The sequence below is a fragment of the Hyperoodon ampullatus genome, assembly GCF_949752795.1.
Source record: "Hyperoodon ampullatus genome assembly, chromosome: 1".
Taxonomy (NCBI): Eukaryota; Metazoa; Chordata; class Mammalia; order Artiodactyla; family Ziphiidae; genus Hyperoodon; species Hyperoodon ampullatus.
This window is the reverse complement of record NC_136914.1, coordinates 45,375,857-45,383,494: the sequence shown is the minus strand read 5'-3', so window position 1 is coordinate 45,383,494 and position 7,638 is coordinate 45,375,857. Positions and strand designations below refer to the sequence as shown.

Genomic DNA, 7,638 nt, shown 5'->3' with positions numbered 1-7,638 from the left:
AAACCCACACCTGGCTGCCCCTGTTCCTGCCACCATCTGGGTGATCTACTCCAAGTGCCAGTTTCTGCTTCCTTGAGTGACAGCCAGGCACTAGGCAGGATGTACAGGATTTATGTTGCCATGAGAACAAATGTGCATGTGTGTGTGTGTGTGTTTAGATATTCCCCAGTTTAGCTCGTCTTTATGAATTACCACTATTATATGTTTTATAGGCCAGCTAACAAAGAGCATTCACAAAGGACCTGCCATTCTGCATTTCTATCTATCTCCCAGGAGATGCTGATGCTGATAGGCCAGGCGCCACACTTTGAGCAGCAAGGCATTGAACTATGCTATTTCTCACATCAGCTGCTGGCCTAGATTCCACCAGTAGGTTGTGGTCATAGTACTCTGGAGATAATGGATTCTTGCTGCCTCATCGAATTGCACTACAGGATTTAAAATTGGACCAGAACCTCCCAGTAACCAAGTGCTGACCCTGCACCAGTGGGCTTTTCAGGCCTTAGTCCCTCCAGGTCTATCTGTTCTGTTGCTGTCAATCCTTATGCCAGGCCACACTAGACGGAATGACTTTTCGATTATGACATGGCTCTGCATTGTGGCCAAGATGTTCTCCTGTCCTCGTAGGTGGGCTACATTTACAATGTTTAGTATAGTTTTTAGGCCTTCTGGTAATTCTCAGAAATCTCCATCAGATAAAAGCTTTTAGGAAACTGATTATGTTTTCCATAATCCTTATTAATGGGGAAAGAACTATGTTACCGACATCCAAGTAGTCAATAACACAACGTTAGGTTTATATCCATTCTTATTTTGTTTTGATTTTAATTTTTGTTTTGTTTTGTTTTCTTAAAGCTAACCTCTAAATAAACATGCATTCCTGTTTTAAGTGTCAGCTAGATAGTGGAGGGAAGTTAGGCAAGATTTTAAAATATGGTAGCAATTTAATGCTTAAAGAATGATTCCCCTATGTACCTGTTTTTGGCAATGGATTATAATAAAAAAGCAGGCAAGGCAAATTCCTAGGACACCAGGTCAGGCAGGACTCTAGCTATTCACTTAGCACAAAAAAGCTAAGACTCTAATTCATATCTCTGTTAGTCCACCATGGGTGATGTTGCAAACCTCACAATTTTAGGAGCTCTGATATGCAACTGGCACAGCATTTCTTGAAGTGTTCCATGGTATGGTGAGAGCTATCATGCAATGAAGATGAAAGAAACAAAGAAAGGAAAGGTAACTAACTAAATTTTGGGAAATATTAGACCAAGATTAGACTAAAAATTAGACTAAAGAAATTTAAACAGAGTTCTTTTATGAAGCACACCCTATAGACTTTAAGATGTCAGGATGCAATAGGAGTAGGAATTAGCTCATGTCTGCCTTTCCCAAACATTTTTTATAGCCAAACTTTTTTTTTTTTTTGGCTTGAATTAGAAAAACATACGGCCTGGGTCAATTCTTTAAAATACGCAACTTCCACTGAATACCTGATGATCATACAGGTATCTTCAGCTCAAATGTCTCTATGAACTGGGTGAAAGCCTGAGGTGGGTAGAGATAGAGTCTGTGGCAAATTGGGAGATACTTTCCAATCCAAAAGCATTTAAATTCAAATTTCTAAAAGCATCCTGCTGGCCAGGTATATTAGTTGGCTGTTACTGTGTAACAAATTGTCTTAAGGAAATTAGCATCTTAAGACAACACATGGTTCAAGAACCTGGGAACAGCTCAGGGTCTCTCATAAGATTGTAGTCTCAAGGCTGCTGTCATTTGAAGTCTTGACTGGGGCTACTGGATCCCTCCCAAGCCTAGGCCTTTGGCTGTTGGCTGGAGGCCTCAGTTTCTTGCCACGTGGACCTTTCCATAGGACGGCTCACAACATGGCATCTGGCTTCCTCCGTAACCAGTGATCCAAGACAGACAAAGAAAAGGCAGAACATTTCAGTGCCTTCTATGTTGCTTCCAATTTTCTGTAATTATAAAATAGACTGCAATGAACATCTTTACAGTTAAATATTTTAGACATTCATAGTTTCCTTAACATATATTTTTAGAGATAGAATTGTGCTCACACTGCCATCATGACTCAAATATCATCGCCTCTGAGAGGCCTTCCCTAACCAGTCTAAAGTAGACATCTCTCCTGTCACTGCTTATCCAATTATTCTGTTTTATGTTCTATAGGATTATCACCATCTGAAAGTATTTTAATAATTTATTAATTTCCTTGTTCTCATAGAGTGTAAGCTCCATGAGGACAAAGATTTTGCTTGATTTGATTGTTACTTTACTATATTTCTGGCATCTGGAATAGTGCTTGGCATGTGTAATGTGTTCAATAAATTTTTAACACATAAATTAATGCATATGAGTCTCCATTTTCCTGCCATCTACATGTCACTATCATTAAGAAAAAAAAAATCTTCAAATAAGTAAAAACTGATATGTTGTTGATGGTGTCTTTTAAGTCTTTGATCAATGTTTAGTTTGAACTTTTTTTTATATGCTTACTGATGACTGTAGTTCTACTTTTAAAAATTGTTATTTCATATTCTTTCCCCAGTTCAAAACATTGGGGCATTGTTTCTTTTCCTATTGATCAGTAACACTTCTTTATATTTTGACACTTTGCTTGCCATTTATGTTGCTGGGGCAAATTGTTCCAAATTAATTTCTCTATGCAGGTCAGATCACTTGCAGGCATTGACCTTTCAATTCCAAGATGACAGTGACAGAGACTGATAGCTTGAATCGGAATGGCTGAAAGCACCCATTCTGTTCCTGGAAGTGCAGTTGCAGCTGCTATTTGCAGAATCTGAGCCTTTTGCTCGCTCTGAGTTTCATGTGTTAGCCTAAGGTCTTTAAAATTACTTTCCCATCAGACCAATGTGACAAAGCTGGGCCTCGTCATTTGAAGCTGTGCTTCAAGGAATCCTTAAAATAGTACTCTTGTCTCAACCTGCTTGTGGCTGCCCTAATTTCACTCACAATTATGAAAGTTCCTTGAGTGTCTGGTGGTCATCTGTTTCCCACATGGGGTCAGTTTCATAAAGCTATACCAAGATAAATGTCACTCTATTGTTGGAGTCCCTGGCAGGCCATTTCCTGGTCCATAAGTTCACAGGGAATTCCACTGGAAATGCTCGAACAAGAAGTGGCTTCTGAGGTAGGTACGACTCTCGAAATGTTCAAAGTTGAGCTTTAGTCTTTCAAGTCACACTCTGCCTGCTGTCATCTCAAAGGGCTTAGCCTTGTTTGTTCAGGTTTCTTCTTTGTCAATCTGTGCAACATTGGATTGATAACTTCCTGACACATTTTGGAGATGGCTTCCACCTTTGCATGACTGAAGAAACTCTTTAAAATATGAGTATATTCCTCTGAGGCAGTTTAGCCTATCTTGATCTGCTTTATTTATCTCTCTCTCTCTCTCTCTCTCTCTTTCTCTCTCTCTCTTCTTTCTTTCTCTACCTATCTTTCTATGAAGAAGAGGAGAATGGATTATGACAAGTGGCAAAATGCAAATAAATATGGTCCAGTACCTCTGACTTATTCCTTTGGTGATGAGGGACTAAATTATATTATATATTCCTAGAATGGGTTTTAAATGAAACCATTTACAACAGCCTTTTCTTCAAATTAAAAAAAGCAGGGAAATAGTAAGACCTTTAAACTTCAGCTCCATGCTAAGCTTCCAGTTATTATAAAATAGGATGACTGGCCTTGGGCAGGGATGGACCAGGAAGTGAAAGAAGGTCTTCATGTTGCCATTTAATTGGGTTGACCTCACGCTGCTCACTGAACTTTATAAGGGCATAATTGGAATGTGTAAATGTAGCACCTCAAAATCAAAGTGAGTCTTCTGTAAAAGTTCTGTGTGAAAATTCAGAAACACTTTGCTATGCTTTTTTTTTTTTTTTATAGACTTGGCCTCCTCGGTTCAACATGTAATTGAATCAGGCCAGTGACAGAATCTTCTACTCATAGATGATTGCAAAATTGTTCTTCTTGAATTGTTAATGCAGATGTGAAATTGAGGTCATGCTGTTAATTCTCTTGCTTTTTTTGTTTTTGATTGAAAACAGTATGACTTTTTGGTGTTTTCTTCTAAGAAAGAACGTGCGAGCCATAATCTTTTGATTTCATTTTCTGAGACAGCACCTTAATTGGGCCATGGTCATCTTCATCTCCACTTGGGCTACAGCTGAGAATCTGAATGGATGCAGACTACAAATTCAGAGGTGCTGTAGAAATCTTGTTTTTGAAATTACTGGCTCTAAAGAATTCCTGGGCTTCTGTGGCTTGTTGCTAGTACACCCCTCCATCAGCTTGGGGGAAACAACTCCGTTTTTTAGAAAATGAACTCTACTAACTTTTCGACTCTGGTCTTTTCTCCTTTGCCGAGGACAAGGAGCTGTGCCTCCAAGTGTGGCTGACGAGCTAGTACCCCACAGTGTTGAGGTACTTTACACACCACAGCAGCAAATCCACCAAAAGACCCGTGCTTTAAGATGTGCTGCAGTAGGGGCCATTATGGCAAGAATCTAAAACCAGTTGGACTATTGTTTTGTCTTCTTAAAAACAGGATTGGGGGCTTCCCTGGTGGCGCCGTGGTTGAGAGTCCACCTGCCGATACAGCGGACACGGGTTCGTGCCCCAGTCCGGGAAAATCCCACATGCCGCGGAGTGGCTGGGCCCGTGAGCCATGGCCGCTGAGCCTGCGCGTCCGGAGCCTGTGCTCTGCAACGGGAGAGGTCACAACAGTAAGAGGTCCGCGTAAAAAAAAAAACAGGATTAGTACATACCATGCTACGAACGATTAGCTCCTTCATCTAGGAAGGCTTCTCTGAATAGCTGATATTTTTTGAATAGCTGATATTTTTTATGTCCTATATTTCCTTTTCATTCCCATTCTTGTTTGTACTTGAGTACTATAACTATTCTTTCTATGCAATTTGAACTGTTGGAGGAAGGACATTTAATATAAAATAGAAAGTAACAGTACAATAGCATTTTAATTGGACCCATGGTGCAGATGGTATGGCTCTTACTATCACACTTACCACTTCAGTGGTGTCCTGGAGATGCTTATACTGGCTTCTGAGAGCTACTTTGCTCCTCTCTTCCCAGCCCCACATTTAGTGGTGTCACGTTGGTAGCCTGAAATTAACCACGGTGGCGAGTCAGGTGTGTTTATACCTTTAAAAATCAGTCGTATCTCCCCTCTCCCCCCCACCACAAGAGGCCCAATTGTTAAACATTTCTCAGTACAGCTTGGCTATTGGTCCACAAATGAAAGCAGGAGGAAAAAGGTGAATCATAAAAATCCACCACTGGAAGTTTTCATGATGGTGGGAATATTACAGCTACTTCAGTTATACAACAACCCATGTAAACTGAGACTATAAGGGCTGAGCAGTTCTTTTGAACAAGCACAACAAAATAGGGAGATCTAAATGTGTTTCCTTTCAAAATTCTTACTAGGAAAAATGACTCATTTTGTTCTGTTTAGCTGTCATTGCTCAAATTAGTTTTGAAGCCTCTTCTTGAAACCAGTTCCAGAGAAATGTTTATGAAGCACGTACACGTTTTATTACTTCATAGTCTGAGACATAAGGTGCAAAAATGCTGAAATATCTTAGTCCTTACCACACTCCGACATGCAGCTGGTAACATCAGCTGGCATTCCTCCACTAAGTTCTCTGCCCCTATGCTGCAGGTGTTCCCAGCAAGATTTCCAGTGTTCCATTTTCCTTGCTTGAATGGCATTTCAAAGATGAGCCAGCTCAGTTCCTAATCAGATATGTAACCAAAAAATGAATCATCAGTGTCTACTTCCCAGTCACCACACACCTCATCAGACTTCTTGTGGGGCTGCCCTCCTTTGGACTCAGGGAGGAAAAGTCCTCTCGTCCCAGTAGGGGTAGCTGAAGGGAGGAAATAGTTACCTTGCGTAACACACTGTGCTCCCCGAAAAGATGAAGTCTTTCTATCTCCCATTTCTCCTCTTATACTGTTGAGGGGTGAGAAGAGGGGGAATAGAAATGCCTTGTGCTGACACCTCAAGTCTTGGAGAAGTGGTTGGATGCAGCTTCTCACAGTTCTCTTAGAAACTTAGCACCTTTTCTCTCAGCCAGGGCCATAATTGTTTAAAAAACCAAAGTCTCATCCAGCACCTAATACCAGAAATCTGATTGTAAAAATAGTGTTTTTTTTTTTTTTTTTTTTTTTTTTTTTTTTTTACAGCTTTTATGCTTAGAAACTCAATGTGTGAAAAAATGGAGGCAATGCAACACAGATTTTTTTTTTTTTTTTCGGTACGCGGGCCTCTCACTGTTGTGGCCTCTCCCGTTGCGGAGCACAGGCTCCGGACGCGCAGGCTCAGCGGCCATGGCTCACGGGCCCAGCTGCTCCGCGGCATGTGGGATCTTCCCGGACCGGGGCACGAACTCGTGTCCCCTGCATCGGCAGGCGGACTCTCAACCACTGCGCCACCGGGGAAGCCCGCAACACAGATTTTTAAACACTACGACAGAATAGTAAATGGTGAGGGTGTGTGTGTTTGTGTGTGCCTGTGTGTGTGTGCAAGCTTGTACATAGAGGAATCAGGACTTTCCTCTTTTTAGCAGCTCACAGAAGTCTCCTCAGGGCTGCTTATATTACTGTTCATTTACCTTTTTTTTTTCTTTTTTTTGCGGTACGCGGGCCTCTCACTGTTGTGGCCTCCCCCGTTGTGGAGCACAGGCTCCGGACGCGCAATCTCAGCGGCCATGGCTCACGGGCCCAGCTGCTCCGCGGCATGTGGGATCCTCCTGGACCGGGGCATGAACCCGTGTTCCCTGCATCGGCAGGTGGACTCTTAACCACTGCGCCACCAGGGAAGCCCTGTTCATTCACTTTTTTGATCTATGATTTTTATCTTTACTCTCTAATCTTTTGGGGAACACTCTATCATAATTCAGAAACTTCTCTTTTAGTAGTCCTCTTGCCACTTGGAAAGAAAATGCGGAAGGTCAAGTAAAGAAGAAAAGCTATGAAAAACTGTGTGATAAGTAACATCTACTCATTTTTATCCTGTTGGGAGAATCACATTCACTTAATGTATGCCACTGATTTGAAACAGATGGACACAGTTGTAGAAAACCGGTAGGAATGTTAGAAGTTTTGTTCTTATCACAATTTCTTCCTCTCTGTGTGGTCAATATCAGCATCTGAGGTGCTGGATGCATTTGACTTAGAATTGACTTGAATTTGGGGACGAGATCAGAGCTGCATGTAGAAAGCTTAGAGTCAGGAAAGAATAAGAAAGAAGAGAGAGAGGACCTCTGGAGGATGGCAGTGGCGAAGGCAAGGGCAGGTGAGATGGGCTTGAGGTTCACCTGGATTAATAAGCAGGATGAGTGGAAGAAAGGGCATTGCTGGGAGGGAGATATTTAACGAAATTGAATTCTATCATAGCCAGTCCCTGGGAAGTGCTGACACAGGCTGAAGGATGTGTTTGGGGATGCAAACCACTGTATAAATTATATTCAACGAATAACACAAGGGAGAAGGCTTAGATGTGTACCTGATGAATAATGGAAATTCAATTAGTATTAGTTTTCCTTCCCTTCCTGCTGTTGATGATGCTACCAGGTG

The 7,638-nt window shown here is 41.6% G+C and overlaps 1 long non-coding RNA gene across 1 annotated transcript; it reads right to left on the bottom strand.

The window, feature by feature from the left end:
• Positions 1 to 5,100: 5,100 nt before the first annotated feature.
• Positions 5,101 to 7,078, bottom strand: LOC307048530. Its single transcript, XR_013810707.1, has 3 exons — positions 6,675 to 7,078; positions 5,650 to 5,793; positions 5,101 to 5,160 (listed from the first exon to the last, which is right to left on the bottom strand). It is a non-coding gene; the product is annotated as an uncharacterized lncRNA (long non-coding RNA).
• Positions 7,079 to 7,638: the final 560 nt, after the last annotated feature.